The sequence below is a fragment of the Anoplolepis gracilipes genome, chromosome 1 (genome assembly GCF_047496725.1).
Source record: "Anoplolepis gracilipes chromosome 1, ASM4749672v1, whole genome shotgun sequence".
Lineage (NCBI taxonomy): Eukaryota > Metazoa > Arthropoda > Insecta > Hymenoptera > Formicidae > Anoplolepis > Anoplolepis gracilipes.
In genome coordinates, this window is record NC_132970.1 from 13969454 (window position 1) to 13992816 (window position 23363).

Consider the following 23363-nt stretch of genomic DNA (forward strand, 5'->3'; position numbering starts at 1 on the left):
GAATTACATTATAAATCGCAAAAAAGTAACTAATTTTATATTTAAATAAAAAATAAATAATTGTATAATGTGCAACATTTGAAGATGTTTTTTTATTTTTTCCAATTACTCGAACGATAAATCATATTAATAGAATATATGTGGAATAATATATGCATTTTAAAAAATCATTAATATACAAAATTTTGCTACAGAAGTGTTAAATATTAAAAAAGATAATTGAATACTGTACATAACATTGCAATATTACATTAGTACCTCACGTATTAATTAGATGCGTTGTAACATCATTTGAGTCGGAGTCGATCCGTTCTATACTCAAGACGCGCTTCATTAACGTTCGAAGAATTTTGACATGACAACGATAACTTTACATTGATATCACGCGATAATGATATGTTGCCACGAGCTAATGATGGATTAAGATGTTAGAGATCGTTAGAAAAATGAACATGGAACACTATTATTACAGTCAATTCGTTGTTACGAAATATTTAACGCAAGAAATTAATCAAAATAGTCAATGTATGAGTATATATTAATTTATGCGATTTGATAGTTACTCATTTTAATAATTGTAGCGATTGTTATCTCTCTGTAGTTGTTGTGATGATAGCTCGCGAAAGAATGTGAGCTGGAGCGCCGCGCGTCACGACTTATATAGCGCTATCATTTACATTGTTGTCAAGGTGAGTCGCGCGGCGCTCCAGCTCACATTCTTTCGCTCATAACGCTGTATCATTACATTTCGTGAATTACAATTGTGGCAAATACCGTGATATTATTATAATAATTAATTAATTCTTACAATTATTATAAGTAATCATTAATTAATTTCTCCGATAAATAAACAACACATAAAAGTATTGCGACGACAGCTGTAATAATCGAAAAGATATAATATTATTTAATATACTCTTTATTATAATAATACATATTTTTTATAAAACTAGTGCGTTACAAATTACTTGTAATATTAAATTTTATAAGAGAAAAACTGGATTCATGAGACGATTAGATGTAATCATTATCGTAACCAAGGTAGAAAAATTTTATTTATGAGACATATAATACACCTTTTTTATTAACGTACATTGACTGAATGATAATAACCTTTTCGTCTCTCTACGTGTCGCGGTGTTTTTGTCTCTTTCTCCTTCTCCATATTTTTCATTATAATAAAACGTACCCCACTACTCACATACCGACAAGTATATAAACAAGGACGCGTCGCTATTCCTTTCATTTGATTACACATCTCTCGATAGTCTATTACGTCTTCAAGTCATTACATGTAAAAATATTTTAGTTATAACCGTTTAAGGCGTGAACAAATGGACCAATTAGAGTGAGTAATAACATAAACATAATCGTATAATTATACACAGGCCATAACTGTAGTCATTAGCTTTTCGTCACGTTGGAATTTTACGGTAACGTTTTATGGTCAATTAATAAAAAAGCAGTCCTGTGTATGTTCATACATTGCTTAAAGAGGTTAAAATATCATGTGTTTTTGAATGTGCACATCATGCATAAATAAAAAATGGACATACTTTGATTATGGTTTTGATTAAAAATTTTTATGTAGTGGCCTTTAACTAGATATTAACTCGATTTGCATAACATCAACATAAAAGTGATATCCTATTCTTCAATTATTAACTAAAAAGTGATATAATTTGCAAGTACAATACTTAATATTACAAGATTGTAATATAATATAGTGCATGTCGCGCGTATGATTAAGTTGTCGGAAGTACTTTACAAATATATTGCGCGATCGTTGCATTCTATTATTAAATGCGCACAATATTGTAATTAACTGTATTTTCCGGAGAAGTGCTATGGAGATGAAGTAAAAATAACCATTGAAAAAAGGAGATCCATCAGGCAACGGCGAAGTATCTGTAAGTACAATTTATAATTTATCGAATTTATTACTTGTTATTTGTGTGAAATTAATTGCTTATGTGATATTATATTATATTGTTTTTAGCAATAATGAGTCATTTTATTAACATGTTTTATTTCCATGTTTTATTAACATAACATAATCTAAATGACTGATATAACATGTACAATGCAATATAATGCATATAAAATATATTTTAGATTTTAATTAAAAAACATATTAAAATATATATATATATATATATATACATATATATATATATATATATACATATAATTTATTATGTATGTATTAAAATGTATATATAATATTTTAATTTTTAATACACATATCGTATTTAAGATTTATATTAGATAAGTAATATTATAATTTATTTAGATAATTAAATTAAATAATATGAAAATAATCATCTACATAAAATTAAAAATTAAAAATAAATATAATTAAAAAAATAATTATTTATGTAAAATTAAATTACTTATATTATATAAAAAATACTTTTATATTTATTACTTTTTATTAAAAATTATTACAGTTAAATTAACTACTTTTCAAGATAAAAGACTATTACATCAAAATCGTCATGAATATTATACATATATTAATTGTTTTTTCTATACACGAAATGCCAATTTTCTATATCTGACGTGTTACATGATTTACTATTAAATTTTTGCTGTTGTACGATTTATATTTTTTAAAAGATCGTTCAAATATTATATTGATACTCACGAGTAATAATGCGAGAGAATCGATAGATCATAAAAAGGCGAGAGTAATTTTTAAAAACGGCAATTAAAACATCTTACACAAATGCTCGTCCTGAAAATGAAAATTCAAGCGATAAATGTGGGTTTTAAACTAAAAGTTGCGTTTTAAATAGTTTTTCGCACAGACAGACGTCAAAGAATGAAAAGTATAATTTCGTGCGGATTTCTTTACGACTCTTGGCACTTAAATGTAGTATAATGACAATATCGTGGTACAAAGGAAAGCTAAAGACTCTCGTTTTGCAGAAATGCCTTTAGAGAACACAATCATTAAAATGTTTCGATCGATTCCGTTATATTTTTAAAAGAATCCTAATTTTTAAAATAGTTAAATTACGAATTTGTTAAGGATCACAAATAATTTCACATACATGTTAATAGCGAGTGTTTCTTTATACACGTGTACATACATCTAAATGCCAGCAGGAATCAAACAGTCGTCGCGCCATCGAATACATTTTATTCAGAGAGATTTGGATAGGGTGATGCGAACCCAACCTCTTGCGAACGATCCAATCGTAAAAACTTTTCCAATAGGGTTCTTTAACGTGGAGGGCGAGACTCGGGGGCGCCCAGGATCGAGGAGATACTGGACGTAGGGTCTTTTAGCGAGTTTTGTCAGTATGCTTCGTAAAATCCGGGGTTTTGCTCTCCGATCTCCCGCGATTCAGAGATTTCATCGGCACGCTCACATCTCCTCGAGCAGTTTCAAGGACCCGCGGGACTTTAAGTGATTCTCTCGCGCTGCTCCTTCACGTATTTTCCGGCCATATCGTCGCGTCGCAATATGATAATATGATACCTCACTTCGTGGAATAACTTAACCACGAATTTACCTCGTGAGAAATGTTTTATTAAATATATACACAAAGTTTTCTTAATTAAAAAAGCATGAATGCGCTAATTTCATAAAATCATTTTTTATATTGCCCGTAATATTGAGTGCAATAAAATCAAAGGACGCATATTAATTCTGAATATTTATTACTCGATATATAATTTTATTGCTAAAATATTGTTTCTGAATAAATTAAAATTTAGTTTATTATCGCAATGTAATTACATAAGACGATAGATAAATTAACATTACGATTAACAAGTTTATAATTAAGATTCCTATTAGATACGCTCATTGGAAACGTGCAACTCGAAAAGATGTTAAACGTTAGGTCTTATGAAAGGATATATACGAGACGAGAAATTAGTACAACCTCACTCGCGAATAAGTTGCCGCTACGTAGCAGAATATATGGTGGCTTAAGTAGAACTTAATTAGAGACTTCGAAGCGAGGGGGTACTTTTTCTCGAGTAAAGGAGGACACGGTTCTCGTGTCGCAACAAAATGCAAGCAGCAACTGAGAGCGCCGCGTACCGTGGTTTAATTGGGGCGGAATTAATGTTCGCGCGGCTAAATGTAAATGGAAGACAAGGAACGAAATCGTCTTTAATTTACTTCTCTGATGCAACCGTGAAAATAGATGCGCCATCATTGTCTAACGATATATCTTGCGACGCTTCTCTCATCCAACGTTAACTACAGTTTTGCAACAGTCACCCCGTGTATCTTCAAAGGAGAAACAAGTCCGTATAAACCTATCTATAACAACGAGAGTCAATCGGCGTCGAAAGGCTATAAAGACGCAGCGATAAAGTACCCTTTTTATGAATGGAAACATTTTTATTCCGGCTCTCGATAAATTTGATCAAGCCCAGTATTACGCAGCCTGGCGCTGCCAATTTACTCGCGCGCATTAATTCATTTTCATTTCTCTACGCGCGAGGAAACGGCCGGAGTATCTTTATCGCGCAGAATTTATTTTGCCAGCGATCTATATAACACCGTCGGGTGATTTAAATAATAATCCGATTCGATCCGACGTCGTCGCGCTTCGCAAGTTTACGTTTCGCCTCCGTGCCTGCTTCGCCGGGACAAAGCAAATTTGCGAGATTGCGTTTCCACGAGCCCGTGGGATGAGGGGTCGGGATGTACGCAGAGGAATAGGAACGGGATTAGAGGAGTTGTACAAGGCAGTTTGTACAGTGCGCGACAATAATGACCTCCGACAAGTGATTCTTAGCTCGATCCAGTGATTCCATCTCAATTTTGCGTTTCGTACAATAAAAATCTGTCCACGCATAATTATGCGTGGATCAGCGCAATAGTTTTCACATCCAAATAGTTTAGAGAATCTAATATAATTTTATGATTCTATATATATATATATATATATATATATATATTTATAATTTATAGTAAATACAAAAATTTCCAAATATGAAAATATTTTTTAATTAAAATATGTAGATTTTTTTAAAATAAAGAAATTATCTGATTTGCTGCATAAATATTACGCAGTTCATAATAACAATTAAAAAGATTATTCCCGACTGATAATATTGTAATATACTGTACCAAATAGAAAGATGAAGAGTAAAGAGAGAATATAAGAAGAAGGAACAGATCGAGCGGAGGATGGTGAACGGTGAAGCGACAAGTTCCATTCGCGGGCCACGGGACGGATGGGCCGAAGTTTTAAATGACTTTGGTATTAAAACTTTGATGGCATTTGTCAGTTTCCCCAGGCTTCGAGAATTGTTTCGCAACTTTTAAGCCATTTTAAAGCGTCATTATTGACTCATCGTTCCTCGCACGGCCGTCCTAGAGACACAGGCTACTTCTCGCTCAAATGGCAGTCGCATCTGCGAATCGCAGTCGCTATCCTCGCGATATCGAAGTGTCTTCCGAAACGATCGGCGGTAAGGCGGGTGGCAACTCGAAACTCCTGAAGAACATCCTAGGATGTTTGCAGCTGCGAGAGATAAGGCAAACTTTCCAGCTTAGTTCCGCACTGTTTATTCTGCGTTAATTATGTTACGCGGATGTCTAATTTACAATTTTCATCTTGCTGTGTAAATTCTTACTACGTAAAGCGTAAAAGAGAGCCTAGAAATGTAATAAGGTAACGGCTTTTACGAACGTGTGGGGTCCACCGTAGCTGTAGCCTCCGCATGTCCACCGCGTCCTTGCAATCACTACAGCGGTATTCATTATGGAAGTACTCAGTAAATTGCTGGTGCAGCTGAATTTCATCAAAAACAGCACTCCGTGGTATCCGCTCTGACTTCAACTGTATTTTAACATGGTTTTCCTTCGCATTTCTCTTCGCTATTCCGTCTCTCTACGCTTGTGCTATTAGAAATGAATTTCACCGTTGCTGCCATAAATTTTATCTTTTCATTGAAATACTTCTTATTCCTTTACTAAAAGTTCTTTCATATTTCATTGAGTAAATTGAATCGTATTGTTTCATATCATTTCATTCAGAAGACTCTTGATTGCAATCATTAAATTGATTTAGCAGATTTATGTAAAATGTATTTTGTAGTAAATCTTTTTTCTTCTGCATTATGTATACATAACTTCTAAAGTTTCTACTTATTATAATAGCTTTTACAATCATTTAAAACTTGTTTGAATCCGATTTAACTTTAATTTAAATTTTTGTTTACATAAATCGCTTAGTTGTCGATGAAAAGAAGTACGATAAAAAAAGCTATTTTAAAGCGTCTTTATTTACGCGCGATCTCGACCTTACTGTTGGACTGTGCCTTCCGCTTGCACGAAAGTGCCCGTGATATTCGAGGTGGCAATTCTGCTAAGTAGTCTTCCCGTTTGAGCGACCTGACGCAGAATGGTAGGAAGAACCTACTCGTGAGCTTTGAACGGCGACGAGGCAGGACATTAGCGGTAATTACCGGTTAACGCGAACTCACTCTATCTTGCTGCGGGCGTAGCTCTTCTAGATCTTTCGAAATTGTCTTGGGAGATAGATAAAGAAAATTCGGATGGACGAGTCAGTGGAGAATCGAAAGAAGGCCTCGCATCTGTCTCGACCGAACGAAGATTGAAGCACATCTTCCGTGTCAATTACAAAATTATGCCTTTATCGCATCTTTGATAGAAAAAAAAGTTACATTTTATAAAAGTCAGTTTTCTGAACATCACGATTAAAAAAGAAAAGAGAATTATTTCAAATAATGTAAATGATACGCGAAAGAAAATCGACATTATTCTTGTTTGACGCGAAGCAATAATTATAGTCGGACTATTTTCCCAATCGAAGAATCGATCGTTAAAAGCTCAATAACTTCTAACTTAATCTTTTTTTTTTGTTCGCGGAAAGTTGCCACGAAATTCTCGCGAAACTTAAGAGTACGCGAGATACTCGAGCGGAACGAAATAAAGAAATATGGTAAAGTTGTACGCGCAGGGAAGGGAGGAGCGAGAGAGGAAGATTTGCGGAGAAGATGCGGAGGATTAATCCGTAAGATTTACAGCGTGGCTGAGCCATTATCGCGTTTCGTCGAGTGGATAAGAGGAGCTTGCCCTCCGGGCTTTTAATTCTACCGTGGCGCGTGTTTCGCTCGGGCTTCTTTCTCCCGGCTTCTTTTCACGACGAGCGCCGACCGCAGCCTTAACCCCTTAACCGCCTTATCGCCCGCGCGGTTGTGTGTCATCTCCACCCGGTGCGTCTGACACTTAATTAGAGCCGTTGTACTCGAAAACGCTCGGCGCGCTCGGTGCAACGCGTCCGCCGGGGACGTGCGGAATCTCTCCCTGGAAACCGCATGGAAGTTCGCTCCGTTTCTGCCGCCAGCGTTCAACTTTAACGTACAACATGAGTGTCGCAATTAAGATGGGAAACGTTGAAATTGTTTGATCTTTCGTGCCATCTTATCGATAACTTTTATGCCTCCGAAATTGCCACGCATAGACGAGATTATTGGAAAACGTACACTGAAAAAAAAAAGAAAATAATGTTGAATCAACAACATTATTATAGTTGAAATTTATTTTATTAATTCAGTAACATTATTAATCAAATCAATACGTGGCGTATTAATTTGATTAATAATGTTGTTGAATTAGTAAAATAAATTTCAACTATAATGATGTTGTTGATTCAACATTACTTTTTTTTCAGTGTAGGAGAAATCAGTTATATATATATATGTGTCTATATACACACTACCGTCAAAAAATTTAAGGGGATCCAAAAGCTGTTTTATATTATCGACCAAAATTTAACCTAACATGACAATATATTTGTTTAATATAAAAGTTTTGTGCAATTTATACACACAAAATAAGATAGGTTTCTGCTAGGAATTGCATGAAGGAATATTTGTGAACTTTTAGGAATGACGTCTGACGTGAGTTTATGTTTCAATCCCGCACACTCACAGATGCACGAGAGTAATTTCTTACAGATTTTGAAAATCTTTTTTACTAGACTTCTAAAGTCATTTCCAAAAGTTTACTAATATTCTATTATGTTATTCTAAACGCAGACGCTATACCTCTTGCATGAATATACCGTAGAACTTTTTATATTAAATAAATATTGTTACGACGTAACTGTCATTTTTTAATTTTTTATCATTTTTATATGAAATTATTAGCCTCCGAGTGTTGTTTTTATAAGTACTTTAATTGTGGAATAGGATTTATCAATCCTTGTAGCCAAAAAAGAAATTTTCAAAATCTGTAATTCATGTTCTGTCGGTAATTTCGGATCTTTTAAGACCAAAAATATTTATTTATAAATTTAATTTGTCATTTTTTTCCAAAAAGTAATGCAAACTATTTTTATTTTTACGGTATTCTAACATAATCCTATAACTATTAATAAAAAAAAATAATCAGCAGAATGTCATGCTTTAATGTATAAAAACAAATTATTTTCTCGAGGAGCCTAAAAAGCCAGCGTTACTAGTTAAATGAATTGAAAAATCTTTATGGGGGATACTAAAGAGAAATGCTATATACAATGAGACAATAAAAAAACTAATGGATGCCTAGACTTTGTTTAAAAGTTATAGAGGGTGGATTTTTGATAAGAAGTGTTCAGTGATTTTTCATAAATTAAAAACTTTTATTATTTGTTTTCACTTTTATGTATTTCTTTTAAAATATATATATATATTATTAAAAAAGCAATTATTCCAACAAACTTCAGAAGGATTGCAAAAAAAAGTGCAATAAAAAAACTCCATATAAATATGTTATTATTATAAGCTGATATATGTATACATGGCATTCGAATTAGCTGTATTCGAGAAATGCGTGACGTTAATACTTTTCGACTGCGTGTAAACGTGTATGTTTAACATCTTTTATTTATTAATATAATCGCGCAGAGATACGTGTTCGTAGTTGTAAAATTACATTGTATATTTGCACATAGGAATGTCAGTCACGAGCGAATTAAACGGCTTAAAACGGCGCTTTAAGCGGATTTCGATCTGTAAAGGCGCGCAAAATGGATGCTTACTATGAGTTTATGCATAAGCAAGCGTTTTCACGAGCGCTCCAATAAATTGCCGCATCGATCCCCGTAAAATACAGGTAAATATTCATAATAAAAAGAATGACGAAACACTACAAACAATCGATGTAGACGGATCAGACGGTCATAAATCTCGTAGTAAATCATTACCAGAATGTACTCTCTTCAACTGATATTTGTTATATTTTTCCACGAAGTAATAATAAATTACCGGCCAACCATCGGTGAAAGAAGGCAACGATTATATCAAAGGCAGATATTAATATCGAAGAAGAAGACACTGCTCGGCTACCTTGGGCCGTTGCGTCGGTTTCTCCGCTAGCTGGAATTTTATTTTAATTAATTTGGCGGAATAATTAATTGCTTTCCCAATTAAAAGTTTTGTAATTTGTTTTGAGAGGCGCCCTTAACGCGGGAACGTGATGCAGAGTAACGTCCGATCTCATTTTGCCAATAAAATGCCCGCTTATGTCCTCAGTCTAAACGATCTTTGTTCTGATAAGAGAACATGCGAACGTTAAAACGCTTTTCGAGGTCCGTTCACCGTGAATTAAAATAAGTAGCTCGTTTATTACATGAAAAGTGTCCAATTACCGATTATCTGTCTGTAATTCTGTTCAGATGATATTAAATATCGGCTGACAGAGTTGAATGAAGAAGCGCACTGGCGTAATTTGCGTTACCGCGAGGGTTAATATTAGATGATCGCGAAAGTTAACAGACAAGCTCGAGACGCATTTCGCGAACTCTAGACACGACTTTCGCTAATTGCTGACGAGTCTACGAATTCATATACTAAGAATAGATTACGTGAAGCTATTAGGAGTAACACTGTCGCTGTCACTCCTCGTTTACGTCGTAGCAAGTCCATATGACACATCGTCAATGGTCATGATTTTCAAAAACGTCTGATTATTTCCAAAATAATTAATGTCTTCTAAAACGATTATACGTATATCGGATAAGTGATAAGAAATTCCGTCGCAATTATTCGGATATAAATGGCTTTTATTACATTTTGATTATTGCTAAAGTGGACGTACACGTCTTTAATTATACTCGATAAATATTTCATCCACGCTCACAGCATTGGCACAACCGGAAACATCTATCATCGATTAGTTTATATACTCAGTAGATGCTGGATAACCGAGATTTCTCATCATTGTATTCCAACGGACTGAGAGAGAAAAGGAAATCTGGGATACACACATCGTCGATCATAGTTGTTCGATGTAAACCCTGTTGGTGTATCTTTCGCGAATTAATCCGCACCGCGAGCACACATCCACATCCACACGTGAGATATGGTGTGCTTTTGTAATTTGAATTCTAACTGGGTAGCCAACGTATACATCTGTGAGTGAACTTTCACAAAGCGCCAGTGGAACTTGAGCGGAGAGGTATCGCGATGAAAAAGCACAGCGAAAAAGAAAGTGTAAAGAGAGCGGAGGAGAAAAAAAAATCCAAGGAACAACACCGTTGAGAGACGGCGGGATTAGACTTGCAGCTACAAACACGAAGAAGGATGGATAATTCCTCGGTTAAATTCGCGGTTCTCGTGACCCGTTTTCGAAGTTAAGGCTATTGAGGCGTAGAAATATCAGGAACGTGTGCGTTGCGTTTACCTCGGGCTTCCGAGGTTTCGCAAGCATTCGATTTACAATCCGTATTTACCCATATTATAAGGTTGTCGGATTGAACATTACGATAAAGGTTATATTATTTCGATCTGATCTTTGAAAGAGAAAATTTCTTTTTACATGATTTTTTATTTCTGTGACGTAAAAACATTAATTTTATAACTGTTGACACAAGCATTTTAGCAACTTCTTACTGTATTAAATATTATATTTTTTCTTATCTTTTTTTAAAGTTACTAAAATTGAAACGCAGCAAAGTAATACGTAGCATTTATAATTTATTTGGAAAATTAATATTCCACATGATTTTTTTTAACTTCCTTGTATTTTAGTAATAAGCATTATTATGATACGAATATATATGACACACATGAAGAAAAACAATTTATTAATTTAACAGGTTCTTTTAATTTAACATTTCAAATGTATCGCTGTAGAATGTATGACCTATTCCATCTTTTTTATCTACTTTTAAGAGTAATTTTTAAAATTGTAATATAGTCATATATATATATATATATATATATATATTAAATATATAGGTCGTCATTTATATTCCATTAAATCCTTCAAGAGCTCGTCGATATACGCTTCGTAATCGTATATGAGTATCAAATCATGAATCTATCATAAATTCTGAGAATATCGCCATAAAAATTCAATTTTAAAGCTTCCATTTTCTCACGATATAGTTTCAATTTTTCAGTTATGTTTCTAATACAACTGGCACTTTGACATTAATATAAATCATGCATTCGTTTTAGTTTTACGTAATATTCCTCATAAATTAATATAGAGCAATGAGTCGATTTTTAGCCATTTTAACCAAATATTTAACGTACTTTTAGATTGCCATTAAAACTAGCTCTAGAAATCACATTTATAATGAACTGAAAAATCCAAGGCTATGAGCAAGATTTAAGTTATGTTGCCGGCACCGGACAAAGTTGAAAATGAGTTTGGGACTAGTTCTAGGCTACCTAAAATGCCCTTTACAAAAGTTCGGCAACTTTTGGATTATATCTGCTTCGGGCTTTCGACTAGAACTAATTTTCGTTCTACGGAACCGCCGTTAGCTTTTCCAGAGAAATACAACTTTTTTACTTACGCGAAAAGAAACATACTTACAACGAGAAATGTATAAAGATACATGTATAAAGAAACAATCAAAGTTTTCAGTTTAACGATTTAAGATTAGTATCAAATTTAACATAACGTTCAACGCAAATCTCTTAAGTAAATCGACGACGGATGTAAGAATAAAAATACTCTAAGACATATATTTTTTCCACAAAGACATAAGGGAAATATTACAACACACGCGGAAGAGAACAATGAAGACAATTGGTTGTATTGGGGGAGGATATCAAGGTCTACGAAACAAAGAAACTCCATCGTCAAATTAATGATTTAATTATAAGGGAAACTTTTGCGGCCAACCGCCATCGCGGGTGCACTCCTTGGGGAAACGACGGTAGCTATCCCCATGGATAATTGAGAACGCCAAGGCTGAGTCTTATGGGTAGCCAGCAGACAACCGTGGGGGTCGGAGACTAACCATGATCTATGAGCAGCCTGCATATGAGTGACCTTTGTCCGCCACTGATCCCCTCGGGAATCGAAAGGGTCGGGGCGCGCACGAGGTACCGTCGGCTTGTACCAGACGTAAATGGAGAAAAACTTGCCTTCTCTCTCTCTTTCTCTCTCTTTTTCGTCGTGCGGACAATGCGCGGGCTAAGTTGATTTTCGCCATCCGACAATCGATTATCGATAACGGGGCGGATTAGTGGCGTTAAAATGTGTCCCGTCGGTTACCGCTCGACAGTTTTTGCAGTACATTTCACGGATTTCGTATTTTTTTCCCGACCCTGTCACGTTTGTTGCGAGCTGTTTCAATTCGAGCGACGTTCTCGACTTGAAAGCAAAGCGGAAGGCTATTTTCTATTATGGTTCCAAAGAGAATAGTATGACGATCGAATGAATACAAATGCCCGAGCCCGTCGCAACATGGCCTCTTTTCCCTTTTATCTCTTCGATTTATTTCCGATTTATTTTAAATCAATGTTTTTATTCTTTCAAAAATTTTCATATTTCCTTTGTAACAGTATTGCAAAAGTTATATAAATAATAAATTTTATTAAATTGGATAAACTATAAATCGGAAATGCAATATAAATGTGAACATTTTTTATATTTTCATACTCTTTATTTGTGTTTCTTTTGTAATAGAAATCTTCGAACGACCAATTATTTCTTGTGACATATATCATGGTCGAGGTCCGATTACCAGATATGAAAAATAATAATGTTCCACGCGCGGCTTAATTAACGTCACGGCACCCCTCGGATTTTTAAAGAAATCTCTGAGGGAGTGGAGAGGAACAGAAAGGTTTCAATGATTCATTGTCATAATGTGGTATTGGGACCTTGATGTCTCAGAGATAATATCCCCTTAAAACGAACGCGAAACGTCGTGGTAAAGGGGAGGGGTTGACTGACAGGCTGCCGGAAAATCTTATTCTTGTATAAAAAGAGAGGAAGAAAAAAAATGACAGTGATGTAAAAGAGGGCGACGTTTTGCCCCCTAGCTTTGGAATATTTAAATCATTGTTGAATGTCGGGACCATCTCGCTCGCACCACGGCATCTACTAGACGATAAATCATGTCTTCTCGCGCATGATTTCCGTAACGATAAATATTTGTCCTCCGCCGACAATGGAATGTGTATTCGATTGAAACTTTGTTCACTTCGGCACTCAACGTTTCGTTACCTCAAACATGAGTCGCAGGGGTTACGGAATAAAATTTATAAGGAAGAATAAAATATCGCGTCAACACAAAATAAAAAAATAACGTCGTATTTGCATTGCATATCGTTTCTCGAATAAGCGAACCTTTTCATCTAAGAAATGAAATTTCAAACATCTACTTAAGAAGAGCTTGTCCTGTGTCTACGTAGAAGCTGTCGTGTTTACTTCGTATATAAGCGCGCGTATGTGCATTCCCAGTAACAATATTCCATACCTGTATTTTACGCAGCATCACATTTCGATAAGGTATGTACACATACTACAGGCACGAATATAGTGGGGCGAGAAACAACATCCCCGGCGGATAACGCGATTATGACGTAGATAAGAGTAGTCGTTATTCCTCTCGTTCTCTTTACGGTATAGCGCATTTTTAAAATACATTCCGTATTATTTCTACCTACCGGAAGAAACGAACGTAAGATGAAGTTTCGTTGTTTTTGTTTCTCCCCCCACTCCCTGTTCCCAGCCCTCATATATACAACAGATGATGCAACGTCAGCCGGATGAAGATGGATAGAAATCTGCTCCCGAGATGATGCGCCGAGCATCCAGTGATTTCACGCTCGTCGTTTCGCGATCGAAAAGTTCAAGCTGAGGTGTCGCGCGCGTTTATTACTCCGTCGAAATTTCGAGATTACTCGAGCATCGAAATTGGCTCCGCGCGGAACATTCACGTTCTTTTATCCGTTTTGCGATGATATATTTCAAGATTAACGAAATGTTTCTTCCGTGTATACACCATCGCCTCGATTATCCGTGGGATCGGCGGGATTAAATGCCGACGCGGCACTTTCCCACTGGATTAGACACGTCGCGGACCAACCTACCGTTCGGATTTAGTACATTCAACAGCAAAAGGTAAAATGGAAGTACGAGTTTGGTCATTATTAAGAAATATCAATATTTATGTAAAAATATATGAAGAAATGTATACGCGCAAAGAAGAAAAGAAAGAGAAGGAGAGAGAGAAAGAGAGAGAAAGTTAGATATAAAATAAATATATCAAGAGATTTTTCACTTATGTTTAATAATATATTTATTTAATATTATGTGCTCGTTAACAAATAAACGCATATTGATCTCTTTCATGCAAGTTTAATTATAAATTTAATTAAGAATCTTTTGCCTTGTTACTTATGTTAATATAATATCAATTAAGTTGATTTTTAGTTATATTGGCCAGAATGTATTTACAAATATTTTCATAAATATTCATAAAGCTTTGTATTTTATATTAATTTTTAACATTTTTATTTGTACTCCAAACTGTTTGTATTAAAGGGTTTTTCCCGTTTAATAAATAAATAAATAATTGATTATTTTTTATTTTTTATATTTTATATATTTTTTTCACGATAAATAAGTAGCAGGAATGAAAAGATAGAAGCTTTCTCAAAAATCTAACGGGCTTAATGAAAAAGTTTTTCTTTCTCAGCAGAATTTTTGTTTGACTCTTGAAAAGTTAGTTCTTTTAATAAATGAAGGAAGACTCAGTCTGTAAAAGTGCTTGTAACTCTTTCTCGAGACTGCGGCGAAACAGGTGGAATTGATTAAGAACAAATTAGGTTTCTACGAGAACTGTAAAAACTGTCTCTATTAAGACTTCGCCTTAGCAAAATGCAGATTCGCGAAGCACGAACGAGTTTCGGTAAAAGAATCAGAAAAAATTACGAGTCGCTAAAAGCCGATAAATTTTCTTCCGAACACGAAACGTATCGTATTTTGCATTAAGCTCATCGCGGTATTTATTTAATGTTGCGCTCGTGGTATAATGAAGCATTGAATGTTTGATACGTTGTGGATTAGATGAACATGCAAATTAGTGTACATTACCATAAAGTAGCTAATACTGTCCACGCAAAATATTAGCGGGCAACTCGACCTAATATCGCATAGTTTCACGCGTACGATTAATTTATAATAAAATCAAATCTGGTTACTGGAATTTTGCTTTAATAGCAAATGCGTCGCTTTATCAGTATAGTACATTGACATTTAACAGAAATACTTGAAACAAAGTGAATTTTATTATTCATACTCAATACAACTTTATATATTTCTGTTTTATATTGTAATTTTTCAACTTTGATTTATGTGTACCTGTCTTACCTGTCTTATCGTGTAGATAACGCTTAATATCGCTTCGTATTTAACTTATTATACTTCTCTATACTACACTTCTTGCATGCAAGTGCAAAATTCCCAGAAGTTTGGCAAATATATCTCATACGGAAGCGTATAATCACCTAGCAATGTACCTTCAAATTCTCCCCCCGACAATCATATTACACATAGTGGAAGGAAAGCAGGGGGAAAAGGAATTAGCAAAATTCGTTTCCTTGTTTCACGAGTCGCCGCGATTCTAAATCACGAAAGAGAAAGAGACAGAAGCAGGGGAAAAGGTGGAAAGGGAGAGGGGACGTTCATGCCGAAGAATAGGATAGACCGAAAGGGAATGGTAGCACGGCAAAGAGCGGGATTGGGATCACGATCGGGCGGAGACAAGGGTGAAGTTGAAGGGGGAGGGGGCGACGAGAGGGAGAATAATCCACGTGGTCGTATTTAAACGAGTGGTCCGGACACGCAATGCCACGTGCCCGAAGATCATTTTCTTGCGTCTACGGCGCGCAGACTATCCGGATTACAGACCAATTTCATATTAATTTCCGGCCGTGAGGGAGGCTGAAGAAGAGGAAAGGGAGGGGGGATGGTGGGGGTCGGGAAAACGGGACAGAGCGACTGCGCGAGACTCACTACCAGCTCGTATCCCGGAACCGTGGCACAGGACACGAGCGTGCAACGGTATTTGTTAACGTTACCACGAAATTGTCCGCGGTTCCGAGACTTACACGGCATTCGCTCAAATTTCACCGCGAAATTGCTCCTCAGGCGAGGAGAGCAACGGGGGTGGGGAGAAGTGGGTAAGGATGGGTTCAGCCACTTTATCCATTGCGCGTGCCCGAGGTTTGATAACGCGCGGCTGGGCAGGCGACACGAAAGCGATCCGCGCCAACCATTCTTTCTCTCTCTTTTTTAATAAAAAATTCAAAACTATTTTTTTAATGGAAGAGGAATTGAAATCAAAACTCAAGCACTGAGTTATTTAAATGATTTTTGGGAAGCATTATTGTGGAATTATAACAATTTTTCTAACAGTAGATTTATCTATTAAAATCATTTTTAAACAGTGTAACTACTCGTGATTATGTACTTTTACGAAAGTTATATTAATTAATTTTTTTTGCACATTGTGTACAATGTTCAATGCCTCTTTACATGTTTAGTTTTTATCTTTATAACTTTGTTGTTTTTATTCCCGATTATTACTTCATATTGAAGTGGTTCACATAAAATCTTGTGTAAATGTTTTCTTTTTGTTTCTTTATTATTGCGCTTAAGAGAATCGTATCTAAAAATAAAAAATTACTCATTGAAATTTATTAAAAAGGTATGTGATTGTAGAAGACGAACAAACTCGTGTCGTTATTTCCCATTAGCAAAGACATTTTTGTCAATAAAATTATAAATTATTTATTATGTTTGAACTTGTGTTTTTTCTTTTCAATTTTATCATAAAGTTTTTTCTTGAGAAAGAAAGGAAGAAAGAAAGAAAAGCAATTGTGATACTGAAAAGAATTCGAGCATTGATTCAGTGTGCGTGCTGAAGGTTTGATAACTTATGAGAGGTCAGGCGAGACAAAATCGATCCGCGACGATGGTCCGACGAAGCGAGAAGTCTTTCATTTTTCGAATTCCGGTCGCGCTCTTTCCGGCCATCTCGAGGAAATTTCATCCGTTCTCGCGTCCGGGACATTTCTGGCGCGAAGAGAACCGTACCGTAAACCCGTTCGCAATTTTGTCCATTTCACTTATCGCGATAAAAGTAATGTCCTACGAAATAGATTGTCCCCATAAAATCGTATCGAGTCCCTTTTGTGGTCCGGATAGCGCGAAGCGTATATTGTCCTCGGAAGTGCAAAACAAATGACCATTGCAGCTTTTATTTCGCGCGACATTATCGGCTCGTCGATATCACAAAGTGCGATTAGATTTATGACATATATATGTATATATATATATATATATATATATATATATATACACATATACGTACATACATATAATATATATAATTATTAAAAGTATTATATGATATTATTAGATTTGTTGTCTTAATTCTCGAATGACAGACGACATAATAGCCATGCACGGTGTATTTTGGATCAATTATAACCCATAATACAATTTTGTTTGCGTTTCAAAATAAAATCCTATATTGGATCTTAAACTTTAAAATTGATCTTAAATTTATTATATTTTTAAATATTTTTTAAATACTGCTCATACAATTTTTTCTATTATTTTCTACATATAAATATTATTGATAAAACAAATTATAAAATATTTTTAAACAAAAGTGACTGATATATTTATTGTAATTCTATGCAATGCACGCATGATATAATATATATAATTATTAAAAGTATTATATGACATATTATTAGATTTGTTGTCTTAATTCTCGAATGACAGACGACATGATAGCCATGCACGGTGTATTTTGGATCAATTATAACCCATAATACAATTTTGTTTGCGTTTCAAAATAAAATCCTATATTGGATCTTAAACTTTAAAATTGATCTTAAATTTATTATATTTTTAAATATTTTTTAAATACTGCACATACAATTTTTTCTATTATTTTCTACATATAAATATTATTGATAAAACAAATTATAAAATATTTTTAAACAAAAGTGACTGATATATTTATTGTAATTCTATGCAATGCACGCATGATATTTATTTCAATTGTTTCATGAATTTTGAAAAATAATTTTACAATGATACAAAATGATATAAATTATAAGTGACAGTTCACCGAAAGTTTAAATATTAAAATTTGGTTATATGCATCGTTATGTATATGTTATATTGTTAAAAAAAATGCAATATTGCACTTTCAATATATCATTGGATTTAAAAAACAAATTTAAATCAATATTATATTTACTATTATTTCTCTGTCCCTCTCTATTAATATTATACTGTTATTATTTCTATCATTTATTTCTATGTCAACCATTTTACATATACTATACATATGTTCTACATTATACACATATATATGCATGTACATACATACACATTATATACATTGTATATGTACGTGTATGTGTGCATGACATTCTTCTCTCTCTTCGCACAAGGCGCGCGAATATTCGTAGCCGCGATTATTGGAAACCAATGTGACTTAATCCCGCGGCGATAAAATTGTAAATTAGTACTATCTTCAAAAGTTAAAACTACATATTCCAATGTAGATTGCAATTGTCGTTATCTCATATAAAATATAGGAATATCGGCATTCGTATTAAGAACCAATGTGACCTAATTCGATATTGATAAAGACTAAATTAAATGAGTTTTCTTGAAAAAATAGTTCAAATAGAAAGCAAGTAAAATATTAACCAGACATTGTTTGAATCACACGCTTTGTTTAATCAGTCGAATGAATATTTAAATTATCGTGAAACTATCATAAAATTACCGTATCATTATTTAAAGATTTCTCGTACATATCTGTAAAAAGTAGCTGAACGGAAAAACAAGACATAAAGCCGTGTCTCGTATTGGAACATTTCTATTGAAGGGAAAACAGAGGACACGTCCGATTGAATTGGTCGTGCAAGCTCCCTCGAAGTTGGATATGGATGTTATTTCAACTGCATTAGGAATTGCACGAGAGATTTGGAGAATGCGTTTAAATGTAACTGGTGGATAAAGCCAATCGAAAAGAAGAAGCGATTTTGCGATGCACATCGGGATAATGTCGCTTATGGATGGAGAATGGCGATCAAAATCCCCGCAATATCAGAACACAGTGAGGATCGTTGTACGTCGTATTCTCGCAGAGAATATCGATAGTTATCGCGGAATATTCTCTTTTCCTAGTCCTGGCTAGAAGTCTCGCTAGAAAGTGGACGACATTCATCGAATCGATCTGGGCCGTGCCACCGCAAGGAGCAACAGTTGGTTTTTATGCAGACTAATATTCGGCGAGCGTGACAGAGGACGATTTAACTTAAAATCGCCCGTTTACAATGACATTGTCGTGCGCGGAAATATTTCCGTTCCCATCGTCATTTCTGCTATTATTCTTTTTTCGCTGAAAACCGTGCACGTATTTACTGTTATTATTATATCGAGGTAATGATGCTCTTATTGATAAAAAGCTAACAGTACAGCAAATCTTCTGTGATACTGAAATCCCAATAACACCCTAGACCTTTAAAAAAAAAACTCTTTCCAAAAATAATATATACTACGATAAGTGTTAATCAGACTTATCAGAAGACCGAGCACAAAGGACCAATTAAAGAGAAAATGGATATGCAGTTTGGCGGCCGTTTCGTACAGGGTTATTGTCGATCTAGAGAATTAGGGGATTAAATCGACCCGTTCTTGCACCTGACGTATTTCAAATACGGGCGCTTCGAGAACGCGGAAGGACGGGGGAAGGGATCCGAACCGAGGGAAGTTCGCGAACACACACAGTTCGCTCCCTGTTAAGGGGAGTGCGTAGTTGTTCCTTCGGGTCGGCGGCATTATTGACAGGGGTGCGGGTCGAGTGTGTAACTTTGTTAGGCCGCCGAGACTGAGGAAGCAACGCTCGTCGCGTCCTGAATTCGCAATGCACTGTCCCACCAGATTCCGCATACTGATAGAAAATAATTTTTAAAGTTTTATAAGAGAGAAAAGAGAGACAGAGAGAGACAGAGACATGTGATAGAACACATACAAAACGCGTGGTTGCTTTGGAAAAAGTATCGAAATACGAGAGAAAGGCAAATGTAATGTTTTAACACATACATACCCACACACAGAACTTGTTTCTACACGCAAGCAACTAAAAAATGCTTGCTTTGAGCAATGACTCATATCTTTTTATTTTTCAATTTTATTAAAATCGTTAGATGTGTATGTATATTTTACTTCTTTCCTATTTTTTTACATATTTTAAAAAATAAATTGAATGAAAGCATATGTTGTATAATTATTTCTGCTAATTTCAAGTTTATCTTTGACAGTAAATTTTAGTGTTTGACCGAAACTACTTTATTTTGTTTCGGTTTTCTCTAAATTTCGGCCAAAATCGAAACCGAAAACCGAAATTTTTGAAAGAATTTATAAAATATGACATGACTTAAAAAATCGTTAAAAATGTATATTTAAAAATTCTATATTTTTTAATAGTTATTACATCTAATAATAAGCTTTATAATTATTACATATAATTATTATATCTAAGATAAGCTTTTATTTTAGAATTTATTAAAGTCTTTATTAAATATCTTATGAAAATATAAATATATTTTTTACAAAAAGTCAACATTATTAAAATTACAAAATAAAACATAATATTGCATTTTCAACTTTTAAAGTTATAAATCATAGTTATTGAAATTAGAGACTTATTGAAATTTAATAGTTAAAGTTAAATAATTTTATGTTGTGACATAAAAATAAAAGTTTCTCGGCATTTTTGCTTAATAAATTATTATGTCTGTCTGCATATAGCTGCCCAGCAGAACTAAATAGTTGTTCGCTTGCTACAGAAGTCGGCAGAGCTGATAAATATTTCTTTGCAGCATTCTGTAATTGCGACATGTACATTTTCGGCTTACTCGTTGAAATTTACTCTTAATTTCGGACGAAACCGAAGTCAAGCCGAAACCTAGATTCTTGGCGGAATTTGGTCGTAACTGAAACCGAAACTAAAATTTCGATCGGACTTTAGTAAACTTTAAATCGTAACATGTTGCATTTTAAATTAATTTTGATGAAGGGTTTATTGTTTGGATATTGTGCGCTTTTATTTAATTAACGTTCTAGTATATATATGATAATATATAATATGTAATATATAATATATAACATATATAATATATACAGTAATTTAAATTTACTCATTAATTTAAACTTGTTCTAAAGACAATTGATAAAGTAGCGACATGTATAGCTTTATGCATACAAGAAATACAGCATATACTCATATACGATTTAGCAGGCGAAACTTTCACGTCTAGACAGTTAAAGTAGATGTGTCGCGAGGAATTTACACCTATCTTCAGTAAAACTTACATATGACGACAGCGTTGGTCGTCGACATTATAATGATATATAGACTATCCCGCAAATTTTTATGTTTCATGAAAGTCTCGCTGTATATCTTCATACCTAGCGAATCCTAATCCGTCATAAATGTTTAAAAATGAAATGTACACAGAAAGAATTCATATCTGCATTAAATATATCCAGAAAAAATTTATGGTTGCATTAAATGCAAATACTTCTCATATAAATTTATATAATATTATATAATATTCTTTTTTTTCTCTCTTCTCAAAAAAATAATTTTGGCTCTCGGATCTCTTTTATGTTGAAACATTTTTAATATTAATATACTAGTGTTAAATTATCGCAATAATAATTATCTATTAAGTATCTGAAATAATTGTAATAATTGAATTTTTATTTCGTGTCAAAAGAATCACGACGTAGCAAATAAGTGTCGCGATACCGCCATCAGCCGTCTATTACGCGCCGCAGTTTGGTCTATTGACAGGAGCAAGTCATGCAGGAACAATTACGAAGGAATCTGAACGCGTTCGTTCACACACTTTACGAGCAGCAAAGGGGGAGGGTTATGCGCTGCAGGCGAGAATGGTCTTCAGGATATTAGCACGTTATTGCCAGGGCTTATTGGTTTTATCGATTTTCTCGTTGTTGTACCTCGACGGTTCTGTCTACCGTGAAAACGAATTAACATCCTGCCATTTGTGAGGCGCTAGATGCGAATCGACGGCCATCGGAATCTTGTTAATGGCCGTATGTCATACTCGGAATTCTGTTTTCCGCGAATTCCGTGTAAATTATTTTAAATTTCGTAATCCACATCGTACCGTTCATCGAATATTTCATTCGTTGTTCGGTTCTCTTAAAAGCCCGATACGTTTACCAAAAATAGCTTTATAAAAAAAGAAGAGTTGAAATTAGTTTGCATTGGAAATGATACACGTATGGCGGAAAGGGAGATGTGAACACATGCGTATCCCGAAATATGTTCTTACATGGGGCGGGTGATAGACACGACTTTAATTGTGACATAAATAATGCGTAAACATCGCATAAAGGGTTGGACCAGACAGCAGATGCACCGAGATATTTGCATTGATCGCGACGATGCGATGCTGCGTGCGTTGAAATTGATTATTATACACGTGGGCGCGTGTCGGTGCGCAGACAAAGAGTAATGGGAGCCCATTATCGTAAAAATATAGTAGCTCCGCGCGGGACGGCCGGAGAAATTATGGAAATAATTTACGCAATCGTGGAAAAGTACCGGGGTACAACAATCCCCGGCTAAACGCTGCTGCATTTCTTGCATTCGATTTGTACGCGACGCACGACCGAAAATACACGCCCGCACGTTATTTCACGGGATTTTTCACATTATTGAAATATCAGAAGTCATTCCACATGTTTGCTCGAATCAATGAAAACGTTTATTATTTTCGAAAATAGAATACCGGAATATGTCAAATATATTTCTACTCAATCCTGAGTAACGTAATAATGGAATATGAGTGAAAATTAGCAAAAACCCATTTGCAACATTTATCCCGTGAAGTATAAATGTATGTGCAAGATATTTCTCAAACTGTTTAAAGCTTGACTATTTAATGTTGAAAGATAACACAAAACGCAGAAGAATCTCACGAAGAGGGAATGGAGAAAAGTACCCGTCTTATAATTTCATTCGTATTCTTAATTGTATGCTGTTAGCTGTTCAAAGAGAAACGTT

General features: G+C 34.6%; 1 protein-coding gene across 3 annotated transcripts in view; it reads left to right on the plus strand.

The window, feature by feature from the left end:
* Positions 1-1253: 1253 nt before the first annotated feature.
* LOC140665276 (uncharacterized) overlaps positions 1254-23363 on the plus strand; it is a 68172-nt gene continuing 46062 nt past the window's right edge. For 2 of the 3 annotated variants that reach the window (XM_072891222.1, XM_072891239.1), the window contains exons 1-2: positions 1254-1348; positions 1844-1910. The gene's annotated coding sequence lies outside the window, so the exon portion shown is untranslated. Of the gene's footprint in view, positions 1349-1843; positions 1911-8933; positions 9095-23363 lie in introns of all 3 variants that reach the window. The other variant, XM_072891232.1, reaches the window with a different exon arrangement.